Source organism: Rhipicephalus microplus, unplaced genomic scaffold (genome assembly GCF_043290135.1).
Source record: "Rhipicephalus microplus isolate Deutch F79 unplaced genomic scaffold, USDA_Rmic scaffold_20, whole genome shotgun sequence".
NCBI classification, from domain to species: Eukaryota; Metazoa; Arthropoda; class Arachnida; order Ixodida; family Ixodidae; genus Rhipicephalus; species Rhipicephalus microplus.
In genome coordinates, this window is record NW_027464593.1 from 10,502,107 (window position 1) to 10,519,033 (window position 16,927).

Below are 16,927 nucleotides of genomic sequence, written 5' to 3' on the forward strand. Positions count from 1 at the left end.
GCAGAGTTTTTCAAAGCACTGGGGTTTAGGGACCGGGAGGGCAAAATAGAATACAAGCGGGTAGACTTAACTAGAACGAGGTTATCTGTATGGTGGCTAGAGTCAAGGCACGAGTGAAATTTAAACCCTTTACTGCAAAGTACGAATCCTCAAACTCACTTTTTAAAGAAAAAAAATAAATCTAGTTTTTTGTTCATTGAGTATTACGGCTTGGTGGCGCTAGCCACCGCCCCATCTAAAGGGTACAGCCATATCCATCCATCCATCCATAAATAAGGCACTGTGGAATTACAATAGGTATGATGTTGTGAGAGGAATATGGAAAGGGGTCATGGTTCCTGGGCTGACGTTCGGCAATGCGGTCTTGTGCATGAGATCAGAAGTTCAAGCAAGATTAGAAATTAAGCAACGTGGAATAGGGAGGCTTGCTTTAGGAGCTCACGGGAATACACCAAATCAGGGAGTACAAGGTGATATGGGATGGACATCATTTGAGGGCAGGGAAGGGCCAAATACGAAAGGGTAGACACGGTATGCAGTGCGTGTGGAGAGGAAAAAGAAACTGCCGAACACTTGATAATGTTCTGTAAAGGGCTGCACCCTATAGTTCAGGATGATGACGCAGAGTTTTTCAAAGCACTGGGGTTTAGGAACCGGGAGGGCAAAATAGACTTCAAGCGGGTAGACTTAACTAGAAGGAGGTTATCTGATTGGTGGCTAGAGTCAAGGCACGAGTTAAAATGAAACCCTTTACTGCAAAGTACGAATCCTCAAACTCACTTTTTTAAGAAAAAAATGTAGTTTTTGGTTCATTGAGTATTACGGTTTCGTGGCGCTAGCCACTGCCCGATCTAAAGGGTACAGCCATATCCATCCATATATCCATCCATCCATCCGTCCGTCCGTCCATCCATCCATCCATCCATCCATCCATCCATCCATCCATCCATCCATCCATCCATCCATCCATCCATCCATCCATCCATCCATCCATCCATCTATCCATCCATCCATCCATCCATCCATCCATCCATCCATCCATCCATCCATGTGGTGCCTTGATGTGCTTATTCGCCTTTGCTGCGCGCTCGAGGCACTTTAACGCAGCGCCTCCAAAATACCATTCACCGATTGTCTTGAGCAGAACACCAAATAAAGTGTTCACTCTCTCCACACGCAAGGCCATCGTCTTTCGACTACATTTGCAGATTACAGGAAGATACGGGGCCAATTTTTTTTTTCACTTCATAGTACTTCTTTACCGAGCACGCTAGGGCTTGAAACGCGTACCGCGTTTCTCGCGACCGAAAAACGCCACGTGCAGTGAGGAGGAGGGAAGATACAACTTTAATAAAAGAGATTTCATGGGTTTCGAGATGGCCGCTTGTCTGCGGTGACCTCTTGTGCCCATGCAGTCACTTCTTTTTGCAGTTTTTCGTCGGGGGACCGTATTAACGTCTCCCATGTCGTTTAGGAGAGAACTGGCAGAAGCTCGCTGGGTGGGGGAAGGCCCTCGCATTCCCAGAGCATGTGACTTTGGTTTGCTATGGCATTTTTGCCGCAATTTTCGCATGTTGAGTCAACCTCTCCACCTGTGAATATCGCTAAGCGGTGAGGAGTGGTTAGGCTGTTCGTTTGCATTCGGGGGACGATTGTGGCATGTGCTCTCGAGAGGTTGCTGTGCGGTATGAGATATAATCTCCTGTCTTCTTTATACATACTTGTAAGTTCATTATAGGAGGTCACTGTCTCTCCTATCGAGGAGCCCGGTTCCAATGAAAGCGCGACCCGGTTCACTAACCCTCGGGCCACTTTATGCGCTTCCTCGTTACCGGTGTTTCCCGAGTAAGCGGGGACCCCGACCAGATTGATTTTGATTCTATCATTCTGATTAAAGTTTCTCAGGACCTTGGCTGTATTTAGTCCCACACTTCCCCTTACAAAGCTGCGAATAGCCCTCTTAGAGTCGCTGAGGACAGTGTGGGTGGTTGGATGCATAATGGCCAGCTCTATGGCCATTTATTCGGCCTCTTTGATTGATGCGGCTCTAGAAAAAGCCACATTTTTTGTTTTAAGTTCTCCATCCACGGCACTCAGGGTGTATGTGTTGTGTCCCTGGTTGGCGGCACCGATGAAGACCGCGGTTTGGTCTTGCTTGTGCTTTTCACTTAGCCTATCTGCTCTGGCTTTTCTCCTAGCGTCGTGTCTGCCTGCCAGGGTGTTTTTGGGTATTGGTTTGATCTGTAGGTAATGTCGGATCGCGGGAGGTAGTGGTGCTCTGCCTCCCGTGGTGTGTATGGGCTGAATTTTCAGTTTATGCAGAATATGTAGTCCCATCATTGTGTCTGAAAGCCGTGTTATTTGTGCTGTTTTGTGTGCTTCGATCAGCTCCTCCAAGGTGTTATGCATTTCAAGTTGGAGGAGCTTCTCGGCGCTGGTATAAACAGGCAAACCTAGGCCCCATTTATACGCCTGTCGGATCATAGCTTCAATTGTATTTTTGTCTGGCTTCCTGAGATGATAATAAAGGAAAGAGTAGACTATGCGGCTGATTAGGGAGGCCTGAATGAGCCTACACAAGTCCATCTCTTTCATGCCTCTATGTCTGTTGGCCACTCTCCTGAGCAGTCCACCAATTTGTTTGGCGGTGTTCTGCAATTTCGTAAGGGCCATGGTATTTTGCGTGTTATGTTGAATGAGCATACCCAGCCCTCTAATGGTCAGAACTTGAGGAACCGGGCCACTTTTCAACATAATTTTTATCGGTGCTTGTTGTTGGGCGTCCGTGCCTGGCGTCTTTTTGGCTTTACTTCTAATGATTAGGAGATCGGATTTCGAGATGGAGCATGTTAACCCGTTGTGTCTAACATACTCTTGCACAACGTTGGCTGCCTCCTGTAACGCGTCATTTTTCGCACCGTCCGAGCCACTGTTCGTCCAGACTGTAACATCGTCCGCGTATACGGCATGTTTGATATGTGGTATCCTGTTCAGCTGCTGTGGTAAGTTCAGCATGGTGATATTGAAGAGTAGGGGCGAGAGGACGGCACCTTGCGGGGTTCCACTTGTGTCTAGCGTAAACTTTTGACCGCGCACTTCATGCTGTTGAATGGTGGCCGTTCTTTCTCTGAGAAATTCGGAAACGTAGGCAAACGTTCTTTCGCCCACGTTCAACTGGGATAAGCCATTTAAGATGGCCTGATGCGCGACAATGTCAATAGCTTTACTGACGTCCAGGCCCACTATGGTCCGAGTGGCTGGTACTGGGCCTGGGTCAAGGATGTCTTGTTGCAGTTGAAGCATAATATTGCTACGGTATGAGCCGGGCGTCAGGCCGAATCCCCGCAAAATCGAAGCAGTCGGCACAGTCAAACCACCCCAGACAGTGAAGGAACTTCGCTACTTCTTGGGCCTATGTTCCTACTTTCGCCGCTTTGTGCCCCGATTCGCGGACGTAGTATATCGACTGACGAGCTTGTTGTGAAAAGACTGCCCATTTGAACGGACACCTGATTGTGATGCCGCGTTTTCTGAGCTGAAATTTCTACTAACGTCTGAGCCTATTCTTTGTCATTTCAATCCTTCTGCTCCTACAGAAGTGCACAGTGACGCAAGTGGAATTGGCATCGGAGGTGTGCTTGTTCAGCGCCATGGTAATGCAGAGCGTGTTGTTGCTTATACGAGTCGATCTCTAAGCAATGCTGAAATGAATTATACGGTGACAGAGCAAGAATGTTTAGTGGCAAAAAGATAGTTCCATTCGACGCGATCAAAAGCTTTTTCCTGGTCCCAGGAAACAAAAATGCCAGATATTTGTGTTCTTGTAGCGTACGTGAACATGTCGCGAGTCAGCGCAAGCGAGGAATAGGTCGTACAACCTGGAAAACAGCATGTTTGTATGTCGCTTACTATTTCCGGTAGAATGGTAGTTATGCGGTGTTCAAGGATGGCTGTCAATATCTGATAATGTGAGGTAAATAGGGAAATGGGCCTCCACGCCCTTGGATTGGACGGCTCTCCCTCACTTTTAGGCAAGAGTATAACTCTGCTCTCTCCAAACGTATTCGGTCTGATTCCGTCATCAAGAAGCCCATTTAGCATTGTCAAAAGATGGACTTGTATTGTTTTAAGGAAGGTTTTGTAAAAACTCAGAGGTATCCCTTCAGGGCCGGCGGCGGCGGTTGCGTTCATGTGCTGAAGCATCAAGCGTGATTTTTCCCAACGTCGCCTCAAACCACCGAAACAGAGTCGCGTCGATATTTCAAACGTCGGCAACTACACTTTACTGATGTCACACTGAAAAGCCTATATTCTCCATCTGGTTACTTTTTATAGCTAAAACGCTTATCCGCATTCGTTTACCATTAATATAAGAATCAAGACATACCGCAACTGAACATCACGTTTCCTCTTTATCTTTTAGGCAATCGACCACCACAAGAAAAAATCACTTGAAATGATACTGTTAAAATACTCGTCACTCAATGCTCGCTAAACAAGAGGCAGGGTCATGTAAATGAATCTTTGATAGGCATAGTAGTGACTAAATGTATGAATAAATACACTAATACAAATTGCATTAAGAACCTTTAAGTGGTGCGTGAGCGTAGAGAAGTATAGCGAAATTACCTCTAATGCCGATTTGGGCCAGCATCGGCATGGCGTCTTTAATTTTCCTATCGTATCTGCAAAGAAGCCGTAATTCGCCTCTACCGAGACGTGGGTTTGGAATTAAATTTTTGCGATTTCTAAGAATTGATAGTAAATTCTTCAGTCCCACCTTTATGTCCACGACTACCCTATTCGATGAAGCCTTCGAAGATAGTGTATTCGCTTTCAATTTCTTTTGCACATTGATACAAATCGGCTACACTTGCGTTTAGCAAGACCGTGTGCTTAGCCCATTTAACTGTGGTGACTTCATAAGCGGTGATCCTTAAGGATTACACAGTCTTACGGGTGTCCTTGATTGCCATCTGTTGGCTGAAACTGGGCTCGGAAATGGTGTACTATGCATTTTTGACCCGAATCTGTGACGGAGAGTGTATATTTTGGTTTATATTTGCCGTGATCTCATTGAGAAACTCAGAATATGTAACACAGAGACTGCTATCTCAATCACATATACTTCGTACTATAAACCATACCCATTTCTCGAGGCACAGTTTCTACAAAGAACGTTTGTTTAAACGAACTTCAAGGAAACAAATAAATTGTTCACCTAGCTAAAAGGTTACTAAAGTGAACTATCACTTTTTGTGAACTTTCTCTGAACTGAAGTACAAAAGATGAATGGGCACATCAGATATGAAGTGAAGAGTGCGATATTCAAATTTGGTTGAAAGTAATTCTGCAATTTTCAAGGGGACTGGTGCCCTTAGCACACAAGAAGAGACAAAGCTCTCCACATTGTCCCTAGGTTTCTCTGCACTGCTTCTTACACAGCTTTTTGCTGAGACAAGAAGTATTGCAACATCCCACTTTAACCCGCATCCTGGCGTAGAGGTACTGTACTTCAACACGCCTCAATCATTACAAAATCGTCAAGCTCTTTCGGTTCTGTATGAGCACTGAAAACAATGTACTGAAGCTCACGCGGCTCTTTCAGGTTTCCTGTTCAGCCACCTCACCTCCATGGCACTGATTTTACAAGCGATGCTTCATCAGCTACGTAAATTTGTAGTACTGGAAACGTTTTGCATAGAATACATAGGAAATCCACCGGGGGTTTTCTGACAGTTCGTTATTCTGAAATATTCGCTGAACAGGCATTCGTAGAAGTGAGAGCTCACTGTATGACCGTAAAACGTTTGTACTCCCCATTATTAACGCTCTATTGATCGTGGACTAGTTGGTGATGATCCATTTCTGACGAGAGAATCTCATTTGTTGCTGAGGTAATCCAGGTGGTTAGTCATTTCACTTTGTCACGCTTCATTGTTGCCTCAATATAACCAAACCACCGACATTGTTGTCTGCAGCACGTGAAGGGCTGCACGGCTAAGCACGTGGATAATGGTTCTATTCCAGGCGTGGAGGCGTGAAACACGCAAGTGAAAACATTGCACTATAAGAAAGAAAGAAAAAAAGAAAGAAAGATAGAAAGAAAGAAAGAAATAAAGAAGGAAGGAAAGAAAGAAGAAAAGAAAGAAAGAAAGAAAGAAAAGAAAGAAAGAAAAGGAAGAAAGAAATTTAGCCGTTTGGAAACGCAAGCGCCATATTAGCTTGCCTCCACTGTTAAATTTGGACAAGCGCTCCTGAATTTTTGGAAAAATATTTTGATTCGTATAATGATGACACTCCATTGTGGCCACGCACTTGGTTCACTGCGCTGCTGCCAGTGATAGTTCATCTAACCAGCAATATTACCATTTAAATTGGGGATGGGAGGGAGGAGGATAAGAACAATAAGAGAGAAGGCAGGGAGGTTAACCAGGCACATGCCCGGTTTGCTACCCTACGCTGGGGGAATGTGTAGGAGAGTATAAAGATGAGAGAGAGAAAAAATAGAAGAGAAAGAGAGAAAAGAGGATTGTCAGTCAATGGGCTGACGCGTATGCAGCTGTGGCACTACATAAAAGTTAAAGGTGTTCATATAGGCCTGTAGTCCTCAGAAAGCTCAAGACGGCTTTGACTGCCTTTTGAGCCGAGGGAAGACGAGGACGGTGTTCCAGTAGCATCTGCATAGAGAGTGGCCGATCGTCCAATTGTCACAAAGCGTCCGAAAGCTGTATTCCAGAGGCAAATCAAGGGCAACGGCATAGCAGATGGTTAATGTCTTCGGTGCCGCAGACATCGCATTCCGCATTGTCGGTCCATCCGATGAGGGTTGTATATGCTTTTGTGAAGTCAACCCCAACCAAAGGCGACAAAGTAGCGAAGCTTCACGTCGACAAAGTGCGTATGGAGGTCTAAGTTCCAATCGATGGTTTATCTGGTAGAGTCTCATATGTCTTATGCTTGGGGTGTTCCACTCCAGCAGACACAGGCTACGTGCTAGGTGACGAAGCTGCTTTGCTTCGTCTGTCAATGGCAAACGAATTGGAAGGGTGTGCTCTTCTTGGTGTGATGTGCGATCCGCGTTGTCTGCGGAATCATTGCCACTAATCCCACAATGATCAGGTAGCCAGTGAAAATTGACCTCGTGGCCTGTTTCTGTGACGTGGTGAAGAAGCTTGACAACGTCGTATGTTAACTGTTTGTGGCAACCTCGTCGAAGGACTGACTGCATACTCTGTAAGGCCGGTTTCGAGTCGGAAAACACAGCCCATTTACACGGTCTCTATGATTTTATGTACTCTAGGGCGCCAGGCAAAGCTGCAAGTTCTGCCGCCGTAGACGTAGTTACGTGTGACAGCTTGATTCGCAGAGTGATTCCTCTAGCTGTAATCACCACCGCATCGACAGAACCAGACGCTGTGGTTGAACCATCGCTGTATATGTGCACGATGTTATTGTATATTTTGTTCAGGAGGGGCAAGCTCAATTGTTTTAGGGCTGACGAAGGCAAATTTCATTTTTTCTCAGTGTTCCTGGAATTGAAAGACGTACTTGCGGAAGTGCCAGGCACAACGGAGGATACACAAATTTCTGCACACGTGTTAAACCTTACGTAAACGGTGCATGACGCGCATAGACAATTGCACTAAATTTCGTGCGGGGCCTCTCAGTAGCGATGGTTGCCAAGTGGTGGGAAAGATTCCAAGCATGTTGCCTGAGGTACGTACGCATCGTTTCAACGGTGATGTGCGTAATGATCGAGTAGTCCTGAGCGATAGCAATGGATTTAGCTTTGGATGCAAAGCGGGGTAAACCAAGGCATATACTAAGAGCCTGCGCTTGAATATATTGAATTGTGCGCAGGAGATTGCCATAAAGAAGTATATTCTAGCGCCATACCACTCGTCATTAGCTGGGCTGCAATAGAGAAGAGCGGCAGATGGCGCAAGCACCTCAAGTCACGTGCACGAGGGATCATTCTGCTTCTGGGCAAGGCCACAGCTGAAGCCACTCTGATTCGAAGTCTTGATTATTTCGTCAGCCGTATGTGTGTACCTGAGCTGTTGGAAGATGTTTTAAAAACGATAGTCTTTCTTGGAGTTTTTTGACGCAAAAACTTTGGTCTGTCTGTCTGTACATATGTCTGTTTGTCTACCATAACGATACCCTAAGCGGCACTAATCGACACCACAAACGGCCAACCCCATCCCCAGCGCCCACCAATATTGCTCAAGCTTGAGCGTTCATAATTGTGTGATTGACAGTTAAAAGCAGTTATTGAGCAAATCTGAGGCACCATAACAACACGTCAATATTTTGTATGTGCGTATTTATACCAGAAAAGGAACACATAAGTAATTCTAAGGACCGTAGCGTTAATCAGGCTGCGCTGACAGTGCAACCCGATGGTAAAAAAGGCAAGTGTTTCCAACGCCTTCCTAAGACGACATGGTGGTGGCACCTGCCCATCGCTTTACGTTCTGCACTTTATCGCCTCCGAGACATGTGCGCATCCTTCTCCGTGGGCGCCCACGCCTGCCTTCGTTTTCGAATATAACTGCCAGATAGCGCTCATGTCTAACGTGCCGCGATGCGCTCGTTCGCCTTCGCTGCACGGATCGAGACTGTCTAACGCAGCGCTTCCAGAATACAATTCACCAATTTTCTCGCGCATAACATCAATTAAACATTTTCTTCACTCTTTCCACACGCAAGGCTATAGTCTTTCGACTACATTTGCAGTGGAGTATTCAGATACGAGGCCAATTTTTAAATGTGAAGCATGTTTTAGTGAACTTCGGTGACATCGAGCGTATCTATCTATCTATCTATCTATCTATCTATCTATCTATCTATCTATCTATCTATCTATCTATCTATCTATCTATCTATCTATCTATCTATCTATCTATCTATCTATCTATCTATCTATCTATCTATCTATCTATCTATCTATCTATCTATCTATCTATCTATCTGTCTGTCTGTCTGTCTGTCTGTCTGTCTGCCTGTCTGTCTGTCTGTCTATCTATCTATCTATCTATCTATCTATCTATCTATCTATCTATCTATCTATCTATCTATCTATCTATCTATCTATCTATCTATCTATCTATCTATCTATCTATCTATCTATCTATCTATCTATCTATCTATCTATCTATCTATCTATCTATCTATCTAGCCGCCTACGACATTTAGCTCTCCTGGCTGTTTCTATAACGGTATTGATATCAAACTTGGTACAGCACATCACCGCATAACCAGCATAAGTGCCTCGTTATGACATGAAAATGGTGACATGTGCGCCAAGTATGTCATGATTTACATTTTCTGGTCTTGCTGCTCTTGCGGTGGTTTCGTTCACATCACATGACGCAAAGCTGGTGTGGAAACACATGACTGCATGCCGAACATAAGCGACAGACCATAACATGAAGATCATGACATGCGTGTCATGTAAAAACATGACTACATGCCACGCGCATGCTGCGCTCGAGGCCATTTCACTAGTTTCACTTATACCAAATTTGGTATTACGGGACCTGAATGAATGACGACGATATGTGACTGGTGCGAGCATTATAATCATGAGATGCGCGTCATGTGAACATTATTAGTACGTGATACGCTCATGATGCGCTGGCGGCCGTTTGTCTAGCTTCACATATGCCAAATCTGGTATTACGTCACGTGAATAGATGACGAAGCTACGTGACTGGTGCAAAGATGATAATCATGAAATACGTTTCATGCAAGATCATGACTACATGCCACACTCAAACCTCAAAGTGCCAATACACGTTTTGTCGCGTCCTGCCGGTGATGCCACGCCAGGCGCCGCCGCGCTGCGTTCTTTTGACGTATGCGCGTTTGACCCCGCCCGGAATCCCTCCGCCACAAAGAGAGGCAGACACAGTGCTGTCTGGGTAACGTCATTGGCGCAAAATGCAGCATGTCGCATTTCCCACCGATTGCCACTGGGCCGCGTCGACGGACGCTGGTCGCGCCGGGAGCACCTGGCGTCGCGTTTTGCTAGCGTAGCGTCGCTGCGCGCAGCGTGTGCGTGCGCCAACGTTACGTAGGGGTATACTGGGCCCTTCATGATGCGCTCGTGGCCGTTTCGCTAGCTCCACATATACAAAATTTGGTGTTACTTGACATGAGTGAATGACGAAGGTATGTGACTAGTGCAAACATGATAATCTTGACTTGCGTGTCATGTAAGAACATGACAACATACCACGCTAAAGATGCGCTCGCGGCCGTTTCAGTAGTTCCACATATACAAAATTTGTTATTACTTGACGTGATTGGACTACGAATGTAAATGACAGGTCCAAACATGTTAATCATGACATGCGTGTCATGTAAAACATGACTACAAGCTCCTCTCATAGCATGCTCGCGGCCGTTTTGCTAGCTTAACATATACCAAATTTGGTATCAGGTGACATGAATAGATGACGAAAGTAAATGACGCGTTCAAACATGATAATTTCTTTATTTATTTAACATACCTTACAGGCTCTCGTTAGAGCATAGGGTAAGGGGGGCTTACAGAAAAAAAATAAGAACGTATACAGTTCAAATATACAAATAAATGCAAGATAACAGCGACACTAATAACAGTAATAGAACAAGGAAAATACAGTCACCAAGTATATGCACCTCCATACAAATGTCTATGAAATAATGCTAGATGTAGTGAGAGTGTAGTTTCTCGCGGAACGCGTTGTTGTTAGTGACTGAAACTATCTCGTCGGGAAGATCATTCCACAGTGAGATTGCCTGTGGCAGAGCAGATAAGTTGAACGCGCGTGTTCTGCCAAAAATACGCTTAAAGCTGCGCTGATTTCGCGTGCATGCAGACATGCGATCCGGTGTGGGTAGAGGGAAAGCGCATGGATTTCTGCTATTAATGTACTTGTGAAACAACACAAGGAGGGCTATTTTGCGGCGGATATCCAATGGTTGTAAACCGATCTCGCGTTTAATTTGAGATACACTGCTGTGACATTGGTATTTCTGAGTGATGAAGCGGGCTGCTCTGTTTTGAATGGCTTTGATCATCTGTAATAAATAGTTTTGATAAGGTGACCAAACTGGTGAGGCATATTCTAACCGTGGACGTACGAATGTTAAATAGGCTATTTCGCGGACGCTCGATGTGGAGTAATGAAGATTTCGACGTAAATAACCTAGTGTTTTTGATGCCTTGGAACAAATGGAAGTTATGTGGGAAGACCATGAAAGTTTAGAGTCAACAATAACCCCTAGATATTTGTATGATGTGGTTAGAGATACTTCACTATTTTTAATTTTGTATGAAAAAGTGGAAATCGAGGGTTTTTGGGAAACCGACATTATTTTACATTTTGAAATGTTCAAGCTGATTAACCACTTATTACACCAACTGCAAACGAGGTCTAGGTCACCTTGAAGAGCCTGATGATCAGAAGGAGATGTTATAATCATGACATAGAAATTATGTACGGCATCATTTACCTCCGCCTTGTACCGTTGTGCTCATTCCTAATTCATGCTTCGCATATCATCGATTCTCACTGTACGTGGGACCTGCCAACTTTTAGGGTTGAAGCTCCTAAAGGTGTAGGCCTTTCGGCCGCTATCCATCGTAGCCACACCTACTACAGGGAGGGCTCACTATGTGGCACTTCGGCGCTCGTTCCACTCGAATGCGTAGGAGACGCGTGATTCAGTGTGATAGGAGACGGACAGACGGATGGACAGTTGGACGGATGAATGGACGGGTGGATGGACAGGCGGATGGACAGACAGACAGACAGACAGACAGACAGACAGACAGACGGGCGGATGGACGGACAGATGGACAGAGAGGATTCACGGTCAACTGGGCACCTCCGGAGCTTCACCTACTCATCATCATTCATTCCGTGGATATGCTATGACTTTTTTGTGCATTTATCACACGGCATGGGACGTACAATTTACCCGAGGAGCACTGGGAAACCACCCCGCTGATCTAGTTCGGTCTCCTAACCCACCCGGCATAGGTGGCTAGGCACCGGGCCAAAGCGTAAATTAAAAGGATCTCGGACTGTGAAACAATCCTACTGTTCGTGAGGGCTGGGCCAAACGGACTCGTCCCAAGCACACCTCCTTGATTAAACAGACATATAAATGTTCAGTACCGCTGTCGCCTACTCTTGGCCTCCACGATTACCTTCGGCGACAAGTTCACTGCCGGAGCTTATTGTGGAGTCATGATTCACTCAAGAAAACTAGCGAAGATAGCCCGGCCACGCCGATCACCATCACGTTGGTCGGCTTGGCCATGCAACGATTTTTAATAAACTAAATATACCTCCCTTCTCTGCTGGAGCTTCAGCACACGCTAACAAGCTCACAAAGTCAAGGGCTTAATCACCCGGTTACGAGCCCTCTTTTTTAATATTGCAAACCTCGACAATGAACGGTTTCCAAGGTAAGCTATTCGTGGAAGACACGCTTTAGCCAACAAAAAGATTACAATTTCAAACACAACAAGTCAGAAAGAAACAAAATTTTCCCTGGCGTATCAAAAAACCACCAGGCCTTCACTGAACACGCAGAACTGTACTGCGAAAGCTAAAAATCGGCCTAAAGCAAGCTTTTTCTTTCAATGCTATGTGGGTCCGTCACCGTCGAGCGCTCCGCACGTCTTTGTGGACGTGCGGAGCGCTCGACGGTGACGGACGCTCCTGCATTGGCTCCGTCAGTGATCAAGGATTATTGCGGTTCTTCTCGCCAGTGGCGAAAAAGCTTGGCCTCATTGTCACCGCCAAGTTCTCTGCTCCGAGTGGATACCACCCGTGTCCAGGTGGGCCACATTTTCGACAACTTCTTCATGTTTTATCTCTACGTTGGCGCGACGCCGAGCTAGGCCGCGTCCCGTTAGGCCTAGCTCCACAACGCCCGAGTTTTCCCGGCGCGATGGCGGCCACTACAACGGTTATGGGCTACGACCCGACCACACTTCAAGTTGTGACAATAGAGACCACCTCCTCTGACCAAGCCATGCCGTCGGAGAACGAGTATTAAGCTGACATGGTGAAACTCTGGGAATGGAAGCTATCCTAGGCTGCGTCTGCGCCCAAAGGAAATGGGTCGTGCGCTGTGGCCCAGCAAAAGGCGGCTACCTCCAGCTCGTCCTCGCGCCTCTCTACGGATGGTGCGCGCACCACAGCTCCTGCCTCGCTGATGCGTCAAGTGGTGACCACGCTATACCCCTCGTCTCTCTCGGGACGATTACATCGTCGTGCTGAAGCCAGGCGCTGCTTTCGAGCTCAAATCCATCCTCTCGTCCGATCGTGTCGGTGACGCGATTCGTGGATACTTGGCAGAACACTCGTGTAGTACGCTCCACGTGTGGGACCAAAACGTTCTCGTGTGCAGTGTCACCTCACTATCAATGGCGCTGCGCCTGCTTGGTGATATTCAGTAGCTGGTGGGAGACCAGCAGCTCCCCTTTTCGGGGCCACGCCAAGGCGTCAGGAAAAATCTGCCAGGGTGTGATCACCATCAACCCATCTGAAACCCCATAGCGCATCAATTCTGAACTCGAATAGCCGCGAGGAACTATCCTGGCGGTCCGCAAACTTGGCGATTCTAGTGCAGCGGTGGTGACCTTAGATGGCACGAAGCTCCCCCGCTTCATCTTCAGTGTCATGGCCTACGTGCGCCCGTATAAGAAAACCATCCCAGCCTGCTCTCTCTGCGACACCATTAGTCATCGACCCTCGGCTTGTCCACGATCTACTCCCGGTCGCTGTACCCGCTGTGGCACTCAAGTCCAAGTGACTCCGGAAGGCCTAGCTCAACATGAATGCAACCCGACATGCCTCCTCTGCTCCGGGCCACATTTAACCGGTGCTCAGGGTTGCCCAGTAAAGTATCGGAAACCAAAGCTACCATCAACCCCAAAGCGGACTGCACCCCCATCAACAGGCCCACCAGTGGCTACACAAACCAAGCGTGACTCACCTCTCCCTGACCCGCCGACCCCACCACCGGCCACCTCAATTCACTACCCGCCACTTGTCCCGAGATCACCTCAAGTAAACAGCCGGGCAGGAATGAGGGCTCCTCAGCATCTCCTTTCCTACCCTCTCCCTTTTTCCGTAGAGCTGTCCACTCTACGAAAAGGGAACGCGCTTCTTCAGTGGCAAATCGCAGCTCTCACTAAGCAGGTCGCAGCTCTCGAACTGCAACATCAGAAATTGGCAGGACCTCGCACTGCTACCCCATTGGTTGAACCCACCACCCCTAAACTTGACCATCCTGCTACGCCCACCCCGCGTAGTGATACCAATCCCCCGACGACGGCGTCGGCTGCCCCTCTATCTAAGGGGGCAACTCAGAACATTCCTCCCATAGACCGAACCTTACCATTGGAGGACCGCTATAGTCGCCTCGAAAGTGCTGTTCTCAGCTACATGTCTACCATTATTATTCAACGCATTGTAGCTGAGGTGGTTTAGGCGGTTCAGGCCTGGGCTTCCACCCAGTTTCGCACGAAAACTCACTCACGCTCGGCCTCTACGGACAGCAATTCTGTCCCGCGTCGACGCAAAGTTGCCAGTTCCTCTTCAGCGGCTTTCAATCCAGCTTCCGTCCCCCTTCCAACTCTGCAAAGTCAGAGGCAGGACATGGAGGATGAGCCATAAAACTTCAGATCTTCATCTTGGCTACTTCGTCATTTACATCTCAATTCCAAATCATTCAATAGCACTGCAGGAGATTCGGGAACAGGCGAAAGCGTGCACATCTTCTGCTCTTCCTTCAATCTCGGGGCTCTCTTCCTGCCGTCGTCGCCCTTCAAGAATGCGGTTCAAACCCTACCCTCTCCAGCTACTGTGCATATACAGGCGGCACTACCACTAGTCTACTTGTTCACAAAACATATACGGCTGTTCAGGTCGATCTAGACCTAGACCTACCCTACGATTACTGCATGATCTCCGTTCTTCCCCAGAAACGAGGTACTCCATCAATTCATATTCTTAATGTGAACTATCCCAACATATACAGCGGGTCACTTTCGCAGAACTCATCTACAGGGCTTTCCAAGCGGCGGCTCAGCAACCCTTGGTGGTGGTCGGAGACTTCGATGCTCCTAGCCCATACTGAGGATACCACTTTGAAAAGCCTCGTGGCCGGAAGCCTAAAGAAGTTATATCCACTCTTGGTTTCACACTGCTCACTAACCCAGCTCATCCCACGCGCATGGGAAATTCGGTGACACGCGATACATGTCCTGACCTCTCACTGACACGTAACATTTGGCAGGCTACGTGGGAAAACCTCGATGACACTCATGCCAGTGATCATTTTCTGCCGAAGATCGCCTTCCCGACGCGGAAAATGCGCCAAATCTTCGGCCAAGCCCGTATCATGAACTGGTCAGCTGTTCGCACTAAGCCTTTCCCCTTGCTCGCCTCCCCAGAGGACTGCCAGGCGTGGGCATCATACGCCCTCCATACACAGCAATCATACACCAAACACATTCCCACTTCCACATTAGTCCCTGCAGTGGATCCCCACCTCCTCCACCTTTGGGATGTACGCCACAGCCTTACCCGCCGGTGGCGACGATCTAAGCTAAATCGTAAGCTTCGCTCCCACATTGAAATGCTTACTTTGGAGGCTGCTGCCTACTCTGCCCAGCTTGCGGATGCAAATTGGGTCAATGCCTGCGTGAAGGCTGAAGGTCATATGAGCTCAAAAAATACGTGGCGACTATTTGGGAGCCTCTTGGATCCCTCTACAACCCGTGGGGAAACACGATGCCAGCTTCGCCGCGCTTAGTATGCCTACCAGGGCCCGACGAGCCAACTCGCAAAGGACCTCTGCGACTGCTATCTCTGTCGTACGATTGACCCCATGGGTTCTGAGTACGTCTACTCCGGGCTCCCCAACACAGAACTTGATGCCCCCTTCACGCTCTCTGATCTTCGGGTGGCGTTAGCTGAAATGAAGCAGGGTACTGCACCAGGTAGGGATGGCATTACAGTCACTCTGTTAGCCAACCTTCCCGATTCCGCACAACTCTCGCTCTTACGTTTGATGAACGCAGTATAGGACGGTGAACCCTTACCCCCGGAATGGACCACTTCGGTGGTCACATTCATTCCCACACCAGGCAAGCCCGTCAGCATTCAGGCGCTGCGACCCATCTCGCTCACCTCTTGCACGGCCAAACTTATGGAGACCATTGTCCGCGACCGCCTGTCTGCATATCTGGAAAGGAAGGGCGTCTTTGGTGACTCGATGTTCGGGTTTCGCCCCCATGTGTCTGCGCAGGACGTCCTTCTCCAACTCCAGCACGACATCATTGTACCTACTACGATGCGCCACAATGACAACGCCATCCTAGCTCTCGATCTCCGTGGTGCCTTCGACAATGTAAAGCATAGCACCATTCCTACCAATCTGAACAGCACGAACTGTAGCTCGAAAGCTTTCCGGTACATTAGGTCATTCCTTCAATATTGCACCGATTTCATCCGCATCGACTCTGGCGAACATGGTTCGTATACATTAGGCACCCGCGGTACACCACAGGGAGCGGTTCTATCGCCCATCCTTTGCAATTTGGCCATGCTCAGACTTCCTGCGCTCCTCGCTCAGGTCGAAGGCATACAGTACGCTCTATACGCGGATGACATCACTATATGTACCAATTCGGGCTTCCCTGCAGAAATTGAAGACCGCATACAGCGAGCGGCACTTATTGTGGACACTTATGCCTCATTATGCGGACTGGGGTGTTCCCCTACCAAATCATCTCTTCTCTCGGTATCATCTCTACCGCCACCTCAGATATCTCTGCCATCTGGCCGCATACCGGTTGTCGCTGAACTCCGCCTATTGGGCCTCTACATCTCTTCTACTATGAACCCTG